Source organism: Lepisosteus platostomus, chromosome 16, assembly GCF_059453375.1.
Source record: "Lepisosteus platostomus isolate fLepPlt1 chromosome 16, fLepPlt1.hap1, whole genome shotgun sequence".
Lineage (NCBI taxonomy): Eukaryota > Metazoa > Chordata > Actinopteri > Semionotiformes > Lepisosteidae > Lepisosteus > Lepisosteus platostomus.
The window spans coordinates 12,178,215-12,196,009 of NC_142626.1; the positions used below are offsets into that span (position 1 = coordinate 12,178,215).

The 17,795-nt window shown below is 46.1% G+C and overlaps 1 pseudogene; it reads right to left on the reverse strand.

Moving 5' to 3' along the window:
- Positions 1-6,928: 6,928 nt before the first annotated feature.
- On the reverse strand, positions 6,929-8,403 carry LOC148646884 (uncharacterized; annotated as a pseudogene).
- Between the last annotated feature and the right edge of the window lie 9,392 nt (positions 8,404-17,795).

A 17,795-nucleotide genomic window follows, 5' to 3' on the forward strand; every position in this document is an offset into this window, starting at 1 on the left:
TGAACTTGGTTATAACTTCTACATTAGATACTCAAAACAAGTACATAACTCTTAGGAATTAAATTTATATCAACTGGTTGGGATAACAATTGAATTCTCGAGCTGTAATGCAGTGAAGTTGAATACTCATCCAATCTCTGGGGATTCAGATCTCCTGCGGGCTCTCTGGCTCCGTGCTAGGCTGTGCTATGTGGCTTGCGACGGTGCGCTGCTGATGCTCACTGAAGACCGGCTAATTATTTTTGGCTGAAACTAGCAAGAGTTTGTGCACAGGAGAAAAGATGACTGTGGGTCCCAGCAGGTCAGGAAGAGGACCGGTTCGTTCCTGATGAAGCACTAGTTCTGAATACTGATTCAGCTGTCCACAGTTCCGACCTGTTCACGAGGCTTGCTGCTGATGCTAACCTCGGGTGGATCTTTTGGTTACTCTCTGGCAACCTCTGCTCTCAACTCTTAGAACAAAGAAAAGTTCTGGCACTCGGACACACTGGCCGTTCCGTGGTTGTCCGGGCTGAGTCTCAGGATGTTCAGGAGGCGCGCTGCGAGAATGTCCTGCCCTTGGGAGCCTTCTGCTCCTGGGCCGTCCTGCCCTGGAATTCTCCTTAGAATTCTCCTTAGAATTTTTCCCGAATAGTCTTGGAGCTCTGTGTTGCCTGTTTTTACCTGGAGGAACTTCAGGTTGTTCATTGGCTGAAAGTGTCATGGGCATCAGAGACCCACGTGGGTTACTCAGCCCTACCAGTCCCTGATTGGTTGATCAAGGTGCGATATGACTTACTTACTCCTGACACTTAGGAATGCAGTCCAGATTTCCATCTGGCACTCCCTAGACAGCTAGGCGCCAATGGATGACCATTGATCATGATAGCCAGGCTTAGCTAAGTGCATCCCCATTTGGGAGCTGTCCCTTATCAAAAGAAAACATCTTTAAATCAGCCTCCATGAATAGCTTTTCTGTGGCTGCACCACAGCGATGAAGAGAGAGATGGGGCCTCATTTGGGAAAGCACAGCAACACTTAATTCTGTCTTATTAATAAGCCTTACCGCTACATCGCACTTTGATGCAACTTATCAGTATGCTTTCTATTGTGTATCTGTAAAAGTTAATGATTGTTACGAAGAGTCTTTCAGGACCCTATGCAGACAACACAATCCGGAAGGGAGTGAACACACACAAGGAGGAGACAAGGAACAGGGCTAGTAGACGAATGGGGGGGCGTGCCGATGGTGCTCCGAGGGGCATGGTCCTGGAGAACTGTCCAAAAAAGGAGTCCGAAGGGAAGTCGTGTAGGCAGATGACCAGAGCCGGGTGATCGATCCAAGACAAACTAGACAAAGTTAAAAGCAGAAGCAGGATCCGTCCGTTGAGGGGTTGTAGACAGACGAGACAAAGTTAAAAACCAGAGCGGGATCCGGTGAAGGGTCAGGGAGGAAAAGGGGCAACAGAACAAGGCACTCCAGGCCCCAGACTTGGCTGATTCAGAACACCTAGGAGACGAATGCCACCTGAGAAGCAGAAGTAGGGCGACTCGGTGGTAGGCGAGCCTCCGGGCATCTGTGTTCCAATGCAGAGCCCGGAACAGAGTAAGCATCTGGCTTTTGTAGGGAGGCTGGAACAGGGAGCAGATGCACAAAATCAACTAAAAAGTGAACGAACTGGAGTGCCCTTAAGGGGGAGGGACTACAATTGTGACAGTGATGATCTGGGGAGATATCTTTGCCTTCTTCATCCATCTTAGGATGTACAGGCACTGTTGCATTTCTTAATCAGACAAGTGGTGTTGAGAGCATGTGAAGTCCTCAGTGATATGGATGCTGTCATGGAAACTTTATCAAAGAAGAGCCAGGAGAGGGTTCTCATTCACTCAGTAAGGCATTTATTTATATTGCAATATGGGAAAAAGCAATCACTGGTCTGTGCAGAGAAGTGAAGGCTGAGTCAAAGCAAGCAGGGAGAGTCCCTTGTTTTTTTATCTTTTTTAACACTTCAAGGACAGGAGAAGCAGTAATTTACCATTCCTTATAGCTTTCTGCTTTAGGCAAAGAAAGAGAGTAGTTATGCAAATAGTTTCTCATCCTCCTTTTTCAAGCAGCAGAGATAAAAATTATTAAAACATCTCATGCCCTTGACTTGCTGGGTGCAATCACACTTTGTTCTAAAAATCCAGCTGCATCTGTAACACAGCTCTGCCTGTAAACAACATTTTTAGGATAAAACACTTTTTCTCAGTAACTTTCCATTACATTCCCTCCTTTTTATCCTTAAACATGTTCACACCACAGAGTCCTCATAGGGGTCACCTGGTGGGTCCCAGGGCTCCTCAGAGTCTGTTCTGAGCAGTGCACATTGCTGAGTAAACCTTTTCATTACCATAGATCGAAGCATAAGAATCATACAGGACATACAACAGCACAACAGCAAAAACAGTACAACAACAGGCATGAATAGTTTCAAGAAAAACATTCCCCATGACCCAAATAACGATTTTAACAATGAAAAGAAGGGGAATTCAGAGGCTGAGTTCTGGAGGTCTAACAAAAATCTATTTTATAAAGCCATCAGCCTGACTCCTCTTAATTCTTGCTTAATTCCGTCAAGGCCATCCAGCATTACATTATATTAATAAAGGAGTACATTTCATAGAGGGTTATTTGCAGTCAGCGAGCATTAGCTATGGATTGGAGACTTAGACCTGACGAGAAAATCAGTTCCGCCGGTGAGAATAGTCTATAATCATCTGGGATCCCTACCATAGTTTGGGAATACCTTTCTGCTGAGGTTAAAGCCCTCTTGGCTCGGGTTCCCTTCTGGGTAGTCAAGGGCTGGGTGGAGTCTAGCAAGTGGGAGTCTACCTGAACTACTAGGATTGGGTGGTGCAGGGTAACGAGTGCACAAACACCCTTCCACTGAGGAGGAAGGCTATTATACACCTTTGCACCACATTGCCAATACCAGTCTATTAACACCATAGTTCCATCGGACAGGGTAGGGTTGGTGGTAGTAATATTACAGCCTAGGGTTCGTCTTAAGGATGGACCCTGACATTTGTTCTCATAGCAATGTGAGTGGTAGATCATGGATGGGAGGTGAACTACTATTTTGATTGGGGAGTCAGTCCAAGTAATGTGTTTTATCATGATTCCAAATCGGAGGCACTCAGGTTTTTTTGTCGCTGATGTAAGACATGTGAAGACTGAAACTCAACCCTCGTGAGGTAGTGTCAGACGTGTTGAAACTTAGTTCAATGGAGCCTGGGACATGTCCCCCAGACCCATTCATTGTACTGTAGTTGTACCCCTTGGAGTAGGCCAATGAGGTTAGGACAAATCCTCCGGGGTCAGGCCTCTGAAACCCCACAACTAAACTTATACACTCAGAGCAAATACCTGCAACTGGCTGAGGGATGAGCCTTCCTGGTGAGGCTGTGGAATGAGGCATTAGAGAACACACATAACAGGACGCATTCGGTCGAGTACTTTTCACAGTATAGTTCATGTAACAACACCACAAATTGTCCTGGAAATCAGCATGATCGGTCTCATTCAGCCACTCCAGTGGGGAAACAACCTCTCTCTTCTGTCTGCTTTTTGGAACTGGAGTAGTCCCGTTTGGCCCTCCAGTAGTCAGAGTCAGTTGTCAACAAAATGGGGACAATCGTGAACAGACTGAGGGAGATGGGTCCACACAGGCTTTTACCGAGTGACCACCCAAAGCATTGGAATGGGTGCCAAAGACACTGAGACACTCAAACGTCATCATTGCTCTGATAGGCCGTCTACTTGTAGGCCTTCTTGCAGTGTGATGCATGGATCCAGGGTACTCTTTCTGCAACCTTCACGGCGGTGATTGTGGTCAGTAGAACTGGTATGGGCCTCTCCACCTGGGCGAACAGCACTTTTTCCTCCTGAAGTCTTTCACCAGGATCCAATCTCCTGGCTGGAGATCGTGGCAGTAGTCTTGGTCTGGTGTAGTTAGGGCAGCTTTAACCTGTTTGTGAATATTACTGGCAAGTCTAGACATTTTCCAGCAGTATGCCAGCAGACACTCATCAAGTTGCGTGAGGTCTGTGGGCATGCCCCCTTGTATCCCACTGCGTACTTACTCACCATCCCTCCTTTTGACACATGGTCCTTTCCATGTGTCAACTTTGCGATGTAGGGAAGAAAAAAAAAGGAGGGGTAAGCAGGGTTTACCTGTGGGTCCCAGCCACACCCCGTTGGAGAACATCCAGATGTTTTCCACTTACCTCTTTCCGACGCGGGAGCAATGGCTTGCATGTCAGGTAGAGAAGCCACCTGGGGCTCCGGCTGGATGGGGATGGAGAGGAGGAAGCAGCAGCAGCCTTCACGGCCACATCAACCCGAGCATTGCCCTTTGAGACGTCGTCGGTGGCACTGGTATGGGCTGCACATTTACACACAGAAATGGCCTGAGGTAAAAGGATAGCCTCAAGCAGATTACTGACCATAAGAGAGTGCTGAATGGGCGTACCTTGAGAGGTGAGAAACCCTCTGTTCTTCCATAGAGTGCCAAAGTCGTGGACGACGCCGAAAGCATATCGACTATCAGTTTAAATAGTAGCTGACTGTGAGGCAGCCAAGACACAGGCCCATGTGAGGGTGAAAAGTTCGGCGGCATGTGCAGACAGGTGAGACGGAAGGCGGCAGGCCTCAACTGTCTTGTGATCAGAAACAACCGCATACCCCACGTGGTTCTGTCCCATTGAAGAATCCTTCCTAGCTGATCCATCCACATAAAAATCCAAGTCAGAGTTAGGAAGAGGGGAAGAGCAAAGATCCTGTCTGGGGGTTACCTGAGAGGTAATGGCCACCAGGCAATCATGTGGCTCCCCTCATCCTCCGTAGCCAACAGGGTGGCTGGATTCAGCACTGTACACCGTTTGATAGTGATGTGAGGAAGGGACAGAAGGATGTGGTGGTAATGGAGGGTGGACACGGGAGAAAAGTTTGAGGTCTTACTCTGGAGAAGGATGGAGGCCACCGCATGAGGTATAAGGACCGTAAGAGGGCAGTAGCACACCAGGGAAGCAGAGGCTGGCAGGCTGCGGGCCACAGAAGTGAGGCACTGAGAGTAATAGGCCACAGGCTTAAAATGATCGCTGTGGGCCTGGAAAAGTACAGCGCTGTAGAACCCATGTTTCTCATCAACAGTCAGCGTGAAACCCTTAGTCATGTCAGAAAGGCCCAAAGCAGGGGCTGACATCAGAGCTGTTTTAAGGTTGACAAAACTTTTTTCTCCGTAGGGAGTCCACGTCAAGTGGTCAATCATGGTTAGACCTGGAGCATGAGTCACGTCAGACAGGGGCTGTGCCAGTCGGGCATAGACAGGAATCCAGGATCTGCAGTATCCCGTACAACCAAGGAAGGACATCATCTCCTTTTTCGTTTGAGGCTTTGGAATCTTTTGAATGGCTGCCACTCGTTCAGTGCCAATCGAATGAGAATTGGCAGAGATGTCGTGGCCTAAGTAAAGCACACATTCTTTAACAAGCTGTACTTTAGAAAGTGAGGCCTTGTTACCGGTTTCAGATAAAAAGATTAAGAGATCTCTGGTGTCTAGAATGCAAACCAACAGGTTGTCCACATATTGGACAAGGGTGCTACCATGCTTAAAAGAGAACCCTGAAAAACACTCTTGCAGTGTCGAGGAGAAAATAGTAGGTGCCTCGGTATACCCCTGGGGCATCCGAGTCCATGTGTACTTTTTTCCTTTAAAAGTAAAAACTAACCAAAACTGAGACTCAGGATGAACTGGAATGCTGCAAAAGACATTTGCCAAATTAATGACAGAAAAAACTTTGAGTCCCCGGAGATAAAAAACCGAATGGTGGTGGGGTTGGGGACCACTGGAGCCCGAGCATGGATGGCGGCATTTACTTCATGCGTTTACTGCACCAAGATTCCCCATCGGCCTTTTTCACGGTGAAAATTGGAGTGTTACATGGACACGTTGGGCAGGGGATGAGAATCTTTTCAGCAATCAGCTTATCCACAGGTTCCATTCCAGCCTCAGCATCAGGTCTCAGTGGATACTGTGGTCTGCAGGGCCTAAATGTAGATTTTGGTACCACGTCTAGGGGGACAACACCCTTTATCAGGCCCACGTTGTACTTGTGGGCAGCCCAGAGGGAATCCGGGACTCCCTCCAGTGCAGGGTATGAAGTGTCAACTGGGACTGAGGCAAACAATCGGCCCATCCTGTCATCAGAGGCAGTCAGGTGCACTGTCCTCCAGGTGTTAAAAACAGGTGAGCAGGGATGCCAGCTAGCCTGGAGAGCAGAGTTACGCCCAATGCCTTCAGCATCTGGGGCTGTCCATGCTTGGCTAGTAACGCACTGTTGGACAAAGACGCCCACATCTTGCCAGCAGAAGCCTGCAGCTTTTGCCAGAGACATGTGTGGGTGCGTCCCTACCCGATACAGAGACTGCTGCTCAGTAGTCAGGGTCACGGCAAAGGCAGCAAAATCCCTTGAGACCAGATAACCATTCCCTTTTAGTCTATCGCTACACTGTCCATTTCTAAACCAGACTTCCTCAAAACCTTCATCCGGGCCCCCGAAATTAACCGAGGCCGTACACTGCAACTTATCAATAGACCATTTTGAAAATTGCCCTGGCCAGGCCACAGCCTGGCTGCATCATTTAGAATCGTCTGGGAAACCTGACCCACATCCTTTCCTAATAGGTCCCAGCTGTAGTAATAGTCCGGGACCGTGGGGGAGAGTTGGACAACCATGGTTCGAGGCAAGCAATCTTCATTGCAGGTTAGCTCGAGCCCTTGTTCTGAACAGACAATGATGAGGCCGATTTTACAGAGCAAATCTCTGCCACACAGATTAACAGAGCATTCTCTTGAGAGTAAGAATGAATGGTTGGTAGGCCCAATCCCATGCTTCTGGTATTCTACAGTGAGTGGTGTGGTGAAATGAGCCTTTGTCGGGGTGCCAGTTACTCCTATAGTCAGGAAAGATTTCGATGAGAGCTTGAAACGGTGTACGTCGTCTCTAAGCAGGGAACGGGTTGCCCCTGTGTCAACTAAAAAGTCATAGGGATCGCCATTAATATGCAAAGTGACTTTGGGCAGCTGGGAAGGGGAGGAGATGGCAGGCGGTATGAAAGCGGTGTCCTCAGGGCCTACCTCTTCTGGTGGGGACCGTCAGTCTTTCTTTTCTCGTTGCCATGGTGTGCTGACTGTTACTCCAGCTGGGGGGCCTGAATCCCAGCCCCCATCATCTTCCTCTCCTCCCTCCTTGTTGGGGCATTTTCTTGCCCACTGTTTTTCCACAGTGAAAACATGCATCGTGGTCTCCTTCTCCTCGGTCTCTCCCTCTTCCTTGGTAGCCTCCTCATCTGCCACGGCCCCATCCTCTTCCTCTTTGATGGAACTGGAGCTGGGCCATCTGGAGCTGGTGTAGCTGATGGCTTTCTTTTCATGCCTTTCTCTCGTTCTTTGATGCTAATTGTCTCTCAGCATGATAAGCATGGCCACACACCTCTGTCAACCAGGCGATGTCCCAACCGATGCATGAGTTTTTTTTTACCATGCTCCCTATTTCGAGAAGCAGGCCATCCACAAAAAGACGGGTAAGTTGAGTTTCATATACTGAGCCGTTGTCAATAGGGGCAGGCGGGGGCAGGCCACTGAGGTTACTGCAGAGGGGGGCCAGTCTTTCCAAGAAATCATTACATGTTTCTCCAGGCTTTTGCTTGGTTTATCTCAAGGTGAACCAGTCCATTTTAGGGGGATACTTTGCTTCTATTCTCTGGCAAATGGCGTTTAGCTGGTTCTGATAGCCACTGCCTATGGCAGCGTCATATACCACTCCTGGTTTTAACGTGTCACGCACATCGCAGTAGTCAAGCTTCAGGGTCTTTTTGAAAAAAAAAAACAGTCTCTAGTTCACTGCTCATGGGCTTACATTGAGTGACTAGACGCCGCAAGGCGGTGGTGTGTTTTCGCCTGTTTGTCTTTTGTCTTGGGGTTTAATAGTTTAATAGTTCGCCAATTACGGCTGCCAGTTCCTCTAATTTCCACGGACGAAAAACTAAATCAGGGTTACTGCCCTGGGCGTTTGGACATTCTATCATAGGAAACTGAAGACCCAGAGTTTGGTCATCTTTTTCTTATGTGCTTCTTTTTTTTTTCCTAGCCTGTGCCTTGTTTCTCCACAGCTCAAAACATTTCCAATCTACTTTCTTTCCCTGTCCTGCAACTTCTCCATAGGATGTTCATCCTATCGTGGACTAAAGCTGCCATTCTCTGGAAAACCCAACTTACTCTAAAGGGGAGGACACTTTATTCCCACATTACCAAATGTATCGTACATGAACTTGGCTGGGCCATACTGCCCAGCTTTGCCTTTAGAGCTCTCTTTACCCATTGTCGACAATGCCTCACTGTTTCCAGAACAATATCATATTATCTACTCAGCAGAGCAAAAACCACACGTCTGTGTTAAGATATGTTCTTTTCACGAGTCCCAGACTTGCCAGGTCCCAGACCTGATATAAGTCCCTGACTTATTGAAGGGACACCCCTATGGCTCTCTTTTCAAACTATTAGTTCTTTTAAAGGATCACTTACTGATGTCATACGACCACGGATTTCTCCAGACGCTTCTCTAAAAGGATAAGTATTTATCCCCTGAGGTTCGTCCCATTCACGAAAATTGTCCAGGTCCGGATGGAGTTCCAATAGACGTCCGCAATCAGGTTTGTGACCCCATCCTCATCGCCAAAGTTGTCGTGGAATCTTTATCAAAGAAGGTGTTCTCATTCACTCAGTAAGGCATTTATTCATATTGCAATATGGGAAAAAGCAATCACTGGTCTGTGCAGAGAAGTGAAGGCTAATTCAAAGAGAGCAGGGAGAGTCCCTTGTTTTATATCTTTTTTAGCTGATGCTTCAAGGACAGGTAAAGCAGTAATTTACCATTCCTTATAGCTTTCTGCTTTAAGCAAAGAAAGAAAGTAGTTACGTAAATAGTTTCTCATCCTCCTTTTTCTTCAGCAGAGATAAGCATTATTAAAACATCCCGTGCCCTTGACTCGCTGGGTGCAATCACACTTTGTTCTAAGAATCCAGCTGCTTCTGCATCACAGCTCTGCCCGTAAACAATATTTTTAGGATAAAGCACTTTATCTCAGTAACTTTCCATTACAATGCCAAGGAATCTGAAGTTACTGACCCTTTCCACTTCAATCCCATTGATGTGGATAGGGGCATGACTGTTTTGCAGTTTACTGAAATCAACGATTAGCTCCTTGGTTTTGCTGACGTTGAGGGTGAGGTTGTTGTCTTCACACCACGTTGTAAGGAGATTGACCTCCTCCCTGTAGGCCCTCTCATCATAGTCTGTGATCAGACCTACAACTGTGGTGTCAACTTCAAACTTGATGATGAAGTTGGTGTTATGTTTGGCCAGTCATGACAGTCATGGGTGTAGAGGGAGTAGAGCACTGGACTAAGCATACAACCCTGGGGGACCCCAGTGTTCAGAGTTAGTGTGCCTGAGGTGTGGTTTCCAACCCTGACAGCCTGGGGTCTGCCTGTCAGGAAGTCCAGAATCCAGTTGAAGACCCAGCACACTGAGTTTCTTGACTAGTTTCTCTGGAATGATGGTGTTAAAAGCTGAGCTGAAGTCAATGAATAGTTGTCTTGTGTATGTGTTCTTTTTATCCAGATGGGATAAGCCAGTGTATATGGCAATGAAGATTGCATCATCTGTGGATCTGTTGGGAGGTAAGCGAATTGGTATGTGTCCAGTCTGGCTGGAATGGTGTCCTTAATGTGCCCCATGACCAGCCTCTCGAAGCACATCATGATGACAGGAGTAAGTGCCACCTGGCGGTAGTCATTAAGGCATGTCACTGTGGTTTTCTTCAGTATTGGGATGATGGTGGTTGTCTTGAAGCAGGTGGGGACTACAGCCTGGGCCAGGGACATATTGAAAATGTGTGTGAATATGTGTGTGAATCCTGCAGCCTTGTGTGTGTTCACTTTTAGCAAAGATCTCCTCACCTCATCTGCAGACAGCGAGAGCACCTGGTCAGCTGCGGAGGGTGCAGCTATGTTGACTGGTTCTGTGTTGCTGGCTTCAAACCGAGCTTAAAAGTTGTTGAGCTCGTTAGGCAGGGAGGCATCATGGACAGAAGCACAGATGTTCTACCTGTTGTAGTCTGTGAGGGTCTGTATACCTTGCCATGGGTCATTAGTGCTGAAGTGTTCCTTTAATTCCTGTTTGAGTGTGTTTTTTGCATCTTTGATACCATTCTTTAGAATTAGTTCTGATTTATTGTCTGATCTGAATGCTGCATCCCTTATTTTGATTAATATGCGAACCTCACTGTTCATCCACAGTTTCTGGTTGGGAAAAGTTATTATTTCTTTTGTGAGTGTAACATCATTAGCACATTTCTTGATTTAGCTAGTGACTGATGATGCATATTCCTGTATGTCAGTGTGTGATCCTTGAGTGGCTGCCTCATTGAAAACATACCAGTCAGTGCATTCAAAACAGTCCTGCAGGACTGATTCAGCTCCTTCAGGCCACACTTTTATCGTTCTGACCACTGGTTTCACTCAGAGTGATGTGGTCTAAGTTTCCAAAGTGCAGGAGGGGGCCGACCTCTGGTTTTACCGGACTCTGTAGTTCTGTCCATGCGGAAGGCAGAGAACCCGTCTATTGTGTTTAGCCAAGTCTGTAATTTTCCATTGTGTGGGGAGTCTCAGTCTGAGTTCATTTTGTTTGTTGTCAAGGGATCGGACATTAGCAAGTAAAAGGGTTGGTAAAGGGTGTTTGTTGCGTTCGTCCTTTAGTCTAGTTTGCAGCCCAGCCCGCTTACTGAATTTCCTTTTCGTTCACATCGCTTACGACACCTCCTTGCTTGGTTATCTTACTCAGGTGATACTGTAGCTTCCACGCCTTGTTGGCGAAGTCCGTACAAGCTGATGCAGTCCAGATCTTTCAGACTTAGTGATAGTCCTGCGGATCTTGTTCAGATGTCTAAGAGTCTTGTCGATCGTAAGTTATGTACTTGATCATTGATGAGAGAGAGACTGAGAACTAAGAACAGCAACAACAATAACAGCAACAAAAAAAAGAAAAAAGATCCATTTGAGAGAGATTGCTGGGCTGCTGCCTGCATGGGCGCCGCCACAGGTAGATATAATATACTTATAATTAACTTGGTTCGTTATTGTTGACCAAGTAAAGTACTCTTCACCAGGAACTCTGCCCTGCTGCAGTGCTCAGGGATAAAGTACCTTGTTTGCTTCCTCTCGCGTGATCAGCTTCCAATAATTCAACAAAACCATGCGAGTTCATGTTTTTAAACTACATGTTATGTTTTGACTGAGTTAAGTGTTTCTATCTCAATTTTACATCACATTAGCACTTAAAAAACTGCAGTCCTTCCTACATAACCTTCTGAACACTAATGTTACAAAATGTTGTTCTTGGAGATTGAGAACCTGAGAATTATAAACAAAAAGGCACTAAAATATTATTCTATTAGTTTAAAACAATAGTCACAGTATGAAGGCTCAAATGACAAATTCTACAGCACAGAAAAAAGTGCAATGGCATGACTGTCATCAGTCAATCAATCAATCAAAGTTTACTTATCAAATGCACAACAATACAGCATACAGCAGTAGTTACTGGCAATAAAATGTCTTTTCTACGAGCTCACCAGAGTGAGGGGGGGAATCACAAAATAAAGGTTACAAAAAATAAGGTTACATAATAATAGATAATAATGTAATGGAAATTGAATAAAATAAACACAGACAAAACTAGAGCTGCTAAGTGTCCATGGTGTATGCAATATATTATGTCCAAGTAGTGCAGTATGCACAGTACAGTGAAAACAGTATGTCCATGTAGCCATTATGGGTGATTTGCTAAAGGAGCTGCATGTTGGCTATTTAGCAGTCTTATTGCCTGGAGGTAGAAACTGTTCCGTAATCTGTTGGACTTTGACCGAATGCTTCGATACTGTTTACCGGACGGTAGGAGAGAAATCAGTTTGTGACTGGGATGACCACGGTCTTTGAGAATAGACCTGGCATTCTTAAGACATCTAGCTGAGTAGATATCCGGGATGTTTGGTAACTCATAGCTGGTAATGAGCTGCGCTGACTTCACCACCCTCTGCAGTACTTTGCGATCCTGGGCGGAGCAGTTCCCATACCAGGCAGTGATGCAACCAGTAATGATGCTCTCAATAGTGCACCTGTAGAAGTTGACCTAGATATGTGATGGCATGGCAATTGCCTTTAGCCTGCGGAGAAAGAATAGGGGCTGCCGTGCTGTTTTGACCACGACATTGGCGTGTTGAGACCAGGTTAATTCCGCTGTGATGTTAACTCCCAGGAACTTAAAATTGCTGACCCTCTCCACTGAAGTCCCATTGATATAGATAGGTGTGTGATCTCCTCCCTGGTGTTTCCTATAATCCACAATCATCTCCTTAGTCTTACCGATAATCAGAGAGAGGTTGTTCTCCTAGCACCATGCTGCCAGGGTTTCAACCTCCTCCCTGTATGCAGACTTTTCACCATCTGTGATCAGGCCGATGACTGTTGTATTGTCTGCAAACTTAATGATGGAGTTTGAGTTATGCCTGGCGACACAATCATGGGTAAATAAGGAGTAGAGGACAGGGCTAAGGACACAGCCTTGGGGGGCACCAGTGTTTAGAGTCAGGGTAGAGGATATGTTGGTGCCCACCCTAACCACCTGCGGACGTTCCATCAAGAAGTCCAGGATCCAGTTACAAAGAGAGGTGTTCAGTCCTAGGTCCTGGAGCTTGATGTCAAGCTTTGAGGGCACTATGGTATTGAATGCTGAGCTGTAATCAACAAACAGCATTCTCACATATCTTCCTTTCATATCCAGGTGTGAGAGGGCGGTATGGAGGGCAGTGGCAATAGCATCTTCTGTTGACCTGTTCTGGCAATACGCAAATTGCAGTGGGTCTAGGGTTTCAGGCAGTGAGGAGGTGATGGATGCTTTGACCAGCTGCTCGAAGCACTATATGATAACTGTTGTGAGTGCAACGGGGTGGTAGTCATTCAGGCAACTGACTCTGGGTTTATTAGGAACAGGGACAATGGTGGTTTTCTTAAAGCAGGAAGGAACTATAGACTGAGCTAGAGAGAGATTGAATATGTCCGAGAAGACATCTGCCAGCTGGTCTGCACATGCCTTCAGAACACAGCCAGGGATAGCATCAGGGCTAGGAGCCTTGTATGGATTGGTCTTTTTAAAAACTTTACACACATCAGCTCTGGATATGATCAGTGAGTTTTCATCTTGGATTTTTGGAATCCTCCTGGCTGGATCTGCATTACTAACCTCAAACCAAGCATAGAACAAATTTAGCTCATCAGGAAGACAGGCAGACTGTTGTGCTATATAGCTTGGTTGCGTTTTGTAGTTTGTAATGGTGCGTATACCACTCCACATGTTCCGTGTGTTGCAGCCATGATAATATGACTCTAATTCTACTCTGTAGTTGTATTTAGCTACTTTGATAGCTTTCCTAGGGTCATATCTGGATTTTTTGTATCTATCCATATAGCCAGAATTGAAAGCAGCTGTCCTAGCTTTAAGTTTGTCTCGTATCTTGCCATTTACCCATGGTTTCTGATTTGGATATTTGAGAACAGTAATCCTGGTAGCAAAACAGTGTTTTAATATAAAATCCGATTCATCTGACCAACATTGAATGGTTCTTAACACTGGCCTCTCCTGTTTAAGCTTCTGCTTGTAAACGGGAAGTAGCAGAATGGAGGCGTGATCGGATTTGCTGAAAGGAGGTCGGGGGAGGGCTTTCTAACCATCCTAGAAGGGAGTGTAAACATTGTCCAACATGTTTGTTCCACGCATTGGACAGTTGATGTGTAGCAGTAACTGATGTGTTGATGTAGATTAGGCATTGTTTTCTTCAAGTTTGCACCATTGAAATCACCCGCTATGATGAATGTGTAACGCTGCTCTGTAGAGGTGAAAAGGATCCAATGCAGATGCAGGAGTCGTTGGGAGGTAAGTAAGCGAACAGAGCAAAACCAGGAGCTGAGTCATAGTCCGAAGGTGTAAGGTAGGTCGAGATCCGGTAAAGGCACTGGTGGCGAACAATCCAAAATGTGAGACAGAATCGTGGTTGAAAAGAGAGCTGCAGGGTCAAATCCGAAATAGGCACAGATAGCAAACAATCCAAGGGGCGAGACGAGATCAGAAGTCAGAAGGCAAAAGGTGTAGACAGAATTCCAGGATGGCAAAAGGGTAAGAAATGCTAGGCAGAGCAACAAGAAGTGAACTCAATACCGAGCAACGGGAAGAAGGTTAGAATAGTATAAATAACCCGGCGTGCTGCACGGTAGAGCAATTGCAGGTGTGTTAACTCGTGCGGCGGCGCTTGTTAATAGTAACCCGCTGCTGATGCTGATTAGCTCGCTTACGCGTTGATCTCTGCTGGCTGGTGGTCATGACAGAATGCTCCTTCAGGATGTATATTCTCGTGTCTGTTAAGGTGACAGTGTAGTTCATCCAGTGCCTTTGTGAAATTTCCAACAGTGGAATATACACCACTGTGAGAACTACCAATGTGAACTCCCTCGGTAGATAGAAAGGGCGACATTTTATTGTCAGATGTTCAAGATGTGTAGAGCATGATGCTGAAATAATCTCCACGTCTGTGCGCCAGGAATTGTTTACCATGAAGCATACCCCGCCACCTTTGCTCTTACCCGAATCCGTTGTTCTGTCCTGACGGTGAATAGAAAATCCTCCCGGCAGTATAGCAGAGTCCGGAACAGATGGGTCAAGCCAGATTTCAGTGAACGCCAACACGTTGCAGTTGATGTCCCGTTGGAAAGCAAGCCTTGCTCTTAGTTCATCCAGTTTATTGTCCAGTAACTGGACATTAGCAAGAAGTATACTTGGGAGCGTGGCACGATTGCAGCACTGCCTCAGTCATACCAGAACGCCTGCCCGTTTACCCCTCTTCCTATGACGCCATCTTCTTCCCAGTACAGGTACAGGTGAGACACCACAGTCCAGATAGTTGGCAGTAATTATTGGTGTAGATTTAACTGTTCCAATATTCGATCTTGTGTCTATAAGTGTTTGTGGGTCATATCTAATCACTGAGTAAACAGTATGTGCAGTTAGCAGTATGAAAAACAACAAAAAAATGAAGAAATAGACAAGGACGAATGGGAGCTCACAGGATGGCAGCCTTCCGTGTCGGCACCATCTTACCCATACTGTATATACAGCAGATGTCATGAAAATAGCAGTAACTGATGTTCTGTGAAGAAGGACTGGTGAGGTCCCCCACTTCAGGAGACCGGAATGCAACAGAGTCTAAGCTAGAGAAAAGAAGTAATCAGTCTTTTATTTCAGTACTGACATCAAGGCACAGTGCACCAGTGTGCAAGAGCAAGATACCTCTCTGCCACTTGTCTCACTTGTCTTTTTTATGGCTTGTAATGTAACAGGTTGTAGTGTGCTCTCACGAGGCACCAGTTCTGTAGGGTTTGGGCATTTACGGGGACAATTATTAATTGTAGCCGTAAATCACGAAATTGATTCCTTTAATGGCCTTAGAATCCAACCATGCGATATAACTCAAACAACGCACACACACAGGTACTAATACACGAGGATACATTTATGAATACATAGAATGTGCATGTAAACCTAACAGATCTTATCGTGAGGGTTATCAGAATACAAAAGATATATATTCATTCAGTTACGAAGAGTTACATATATCAAGAGGACATACGTTCAGTATATCATTCATTTAGACCGTTTCGTAATTGAACTTGGTTACAACTTCTACATTAGATACTCAAAACAAGTACATAACTCTTAGGAATTAAATTGATATCAACTGGTTGGGATAACAATTGAATTGTAATGCAGTGAAGTTGAATACTCATCCAGTCTCTGGGGATTCAGATCTCCTGCGGGCTCTCTGGCTCGGTGCCAGGCTGTGCTGTGCGGCTTGCGACGGTGTGCTGCTGAAGCTCACTGAAGACCGGCTAGTTAGTTTTGGCTGAAACTAGCAAGAGTTTGTGCACAGGAGAAAAGATGACTGTGGGTCCCAGCAGGTCAGGAAGAGGACCGGTTAGTTCCTGATGAAGCGCTAGTTCTGAATGGTGATTCAGCTGTCCACAGTTCCGACGTGTTCACGAGGCTTGCTGCTGGTGCTAACCTCGGGTGGATCCTCTGGTTACTCTCTGGCAACCTCCGCTCTATACTCTTAGAACAGAGGAAACTTCTGGCACTCGGACACACTGGCCGTTTCGTGGTTGTCCAGGCTGAGTCTCAGGATGGTCAGGAGGCGCGCTGTGAGAATGTCCTGCCTTTGGGAGCCTTTTTGCTCCTGGGCCGTCCTGCCCTGGAATTGTCTCGCACCCCTGGAATTCTCCTTAGAATTCTCCAGAATAGTCTCGGAGCTCTGTGTTGCCTGTTTTACCTGGACGAACTTCAGCTCATTCATTGGCTGAAAGTTTCATGGGCATCAGAATTCCACGTGGGTTACTCGGCCCTACCAGTCCCTGATTGGTTGATCAAGGTGAGATATGAGTCACTTACTCCTGACACTTAGGAATGCAGTCCAGATGTCCATCTGGCACTCCCTAGACAGACAGGCGCCAATGGATGACCATTGATCAAGATAGCCAGGCTTAGCTAAGTGCATCCCCATTTGGGAGCTGTCCCTTATCAAAAGAAAACATCTTTAAATCAGCCTGCATGAATAGCTTCAATGAAGAGAGAGATGGGGCCTTATTTGGGAAAGCAAAGCAACACTTAATTCTGTCTTATTAACAAGCATTGCCGCTACAAGGTTGTAATGGATAATGTTTCATACTATTTTTCTATTTTCATAATTTTGCAGTATTTGGTTAGCAATGATAATCTGTTGGACTAAGTTTGGTTAATTCTCATTGCAGTGCTATTTTATTCTATTGGTGTGTCTGTTATCTACTAGTAGAATTTTCATTCAGATCAGTACCTTATTTATTGCTTATGTCTGTGAAACATGGAGAGAGGGAGTTCTCGTTGCCTTCCTCTTCCTCTTGTGATAAATCCACTGATGAGGAAGCAACAAGTTTGAGTGATTTATTTAATCATTTCCCTCTTCAGGGACACTACGATTTTGGAGGCACCGTTGGGATTGGCTGCAGGGCGGACCATCACCATGCCAGGCAGAATCCTCTCTAGTAGAACTCAACCTTTGTGATCATTCAGGTCAGCATCATAGTGAGGTAGTTGATAGTGGTGGAGATGAGGCATGGAGCTGGTGGAGCAGTGAATGCACTTGAGGTACAATGACTACCAGAGGCAGGAATCCAGTCAGCACCAGGTAAACACCCAGCCACAACAGCACGGTTCACCCTTGCTGCAGTAATGTATGCACTCCGAGAACTTCAAGAGGAAGTTGGTGAAATACTATGCACACTATTCAGAGAGACGCTGATAGAGCTCATCCGCTTTCTTAGTATTCCTGGAGAGAACATAGCTAATAAAACACACTTATCCCTCAGATCTCAGCAGCATACCCGCAGCCATATCACTCTGCAACTCACAACTGGCAACCCACTGAAGCTAAACAGGTGTGAGCCTGGTCAGTACCTGGATGGGAGACCTTCTGGGAAAAACTAAGGTTGCCCCTGGATGAGGTGTTAGCGGAGCCAGCAGGGGGCACTCACCCTGCGGTCCATGTGGGTCCTAATGCCCCAGTATAGTGATGG